Below are 2,271 nucleotides of genomic sequence, written 5' to 3' on the forward strand. Positions count from 1 at the left end.
TCATGTGTTTTCAGTCTTTTTAGGTTTAGTAAGAATTATTTTGTGTATGATCTGTACTAGAAAATGTTCCATTCGCACTTGAGAGAGATGTGTATTCTGCTATTGTTGATTGGAATGGTCTGTATATGTCTCTTAGGTCCAATTAATCCATCAGATCAGATCAGATCAGTTGCTCAGTCGTGTCCGACTCTTTGCAACCCCATGAATCGCAGCACGCCAGGCCTCCCTGTTCATCACCAACTCCCGGAGTTCACTCAGACTCACATGCATCGAGTCAGTGATGCCATCCAGCCATCTCATCCTCTGTCGTTCCCTTCTCCTCCTGCCCCCAATCCCTCCCAGCATCAGAGTCTTTTCCAATGAGTCAACTTTTTGCATGAGGTGGCCAAAGTACTGGACTTTCAGCTTTAGCATCATTCCTTCCAAAGAAATCCCAGGGCTGATCTCCTTCAGAATGGACTGGTTGGATCTCCCTGCAGTCCAAGGGACTCTCAAGAGTCTTCTCCAACACCACAGTTCAAAAGCATCAATTCTGTGGCTCTCAGCCTTCTTCACAGTCCCACTCTCACATCCATACATGACCACAGGAAAAACCAAAGCCTTGACTAGATGAACCCTTGTTGGCAAGTAATGTCTCTGCTTTTGAATATGCTATCTAGGTTGGTCATAACTTTCCTTCCAAGGAGTAAGCATCTTTTAATTTCATGGCTGCAGTCACCATCTGTAGTGATTTTGGAGCCCAGAAAAATAAAGTCTGACACTGTTTCCCCACCTATTTCCCATGAAGTGGTGAGACCGGATGCCATGATCTTCGTTTTCTGAATGTTGAGTTTTAAGCCAACTTTTTCACTCTCCACTTTCACTTTCATCAAGAGGCTTTGAGTTCCTCTTCACTTTCTGCCATAAGGGTGGTGTCATCTGCATATGTGACGTTATTGATATTTCTCCCAGCAATCTTGATTCCAGTTTCTGTTTCTTGCAGTCCAGGGTTTCTCATGATGTACTCTGCATAGAAGTTAAATAAACAGGGTGACAATACACAGCCTTGATGAACTCCTTTTCCTATTTGGAACCAGTCTGTTGTTCCATGTCCAGTTCTAACTGTTGCTTCCTGATCTGCATACAGATTTCTCAAGAGGCAGGTCAGGTGGTCTGGTATTCCCATCTCTTTCAGAATTTTCCACAGTTTATTGTGATCCACACAGTCAAAGGCTTTGGCATAGTCAATAAAGCAGAAATAGATGTTTTTCTGGAACTCTCTTGCTTTTTCTATGATCCAGCAGATGTTGGCAATTTGATCTCTGGTTCCTCTGCCTTTTCTAAAACCAGCTTGAACATCAGGAAGTTCACGGTTCACATAATCCATAGTGTTGTACAAATCCTATTTTTCCTTAGTGATCTTATGTCTAGTTGTTTAAATCATCTTTGAAACTGGGATATTGAAGTTTCTTATGATTATTGTAGAGCTGTCTTTCTTTCCTCTCTTCAATTCAGTAATTTTTTTTTTTAATTTTTGTAGGAGCTCTGATCTGTGGGTGCATATATGTTTATAATTGTTTTATCTTTTTGGTGAAATGAGCTCTTTTCACTAGATAATCAATGTCTCCTATAAAACTTTTTGACAAAGTATTTTGTCTGATATTAATATACTGTCTTTACTTTCTTTTGTTTAAATTTGAGTGGAAAATATTTTATTATTATTATTATTTTGCCGTGCCACATGGTATGTGGGATCTTAGTTTCCTGACCAGGGATTGAACCCACACCCCTGAATTGGAAGTACAGTCTTAACCACTGGATTGGCAGGGAAATCTCTCTTCTCCCCATTTTTTTCTTTCAATCTATATATGGTATATGTGACAGAATGTAGAGCATATTTTTATATGTGTATTTGCCATCAATATATCTTCTTCCATGTAGAGTCTGTTAAAATCTTTGTACATTTTTAATTGATTTGTTTGTGTTTTCATAGTTAATAAATTATTAGATTTCTTTGCATATTTTAATAACATTTTTTATGTAGGATTTTTGAAAATATTTTATTCCAATCTGTGCTTTGTTTTTCATTCTTGACAGTGTCTTTCATAGACCAGAAATTTTTAATTTTAGTGAACTCCAATTCATCAGTGATGTCTTTCATGCACATGTTTGATATCATATCTAAAGGTCATCAACATACCAATGTCCCCTAGATATTTTCTTTTATTCTTCAGAAATTTTATAATTTTGCACTTTACATTTAGGCCCCTGATTAACTTTGAGCTAGATTTT

The sequence above is a fragment of the Bos indicus genome, chromosome 15 (genome assembly GCF_029378745.1).
Source record: "Bos indicus isolate NIAB-ARS_2022 breed Sahiwal x Tharparkar chromosome 15, NIAB-ARS_B.indTharparkar_mat_pri_1.0, whole genome shotgun sequence".
NCBI lineage: Eukaryota > Metazoa > Chordata > Mammalia > Artiodactyla > Bovidae > Bos > Bos indicus.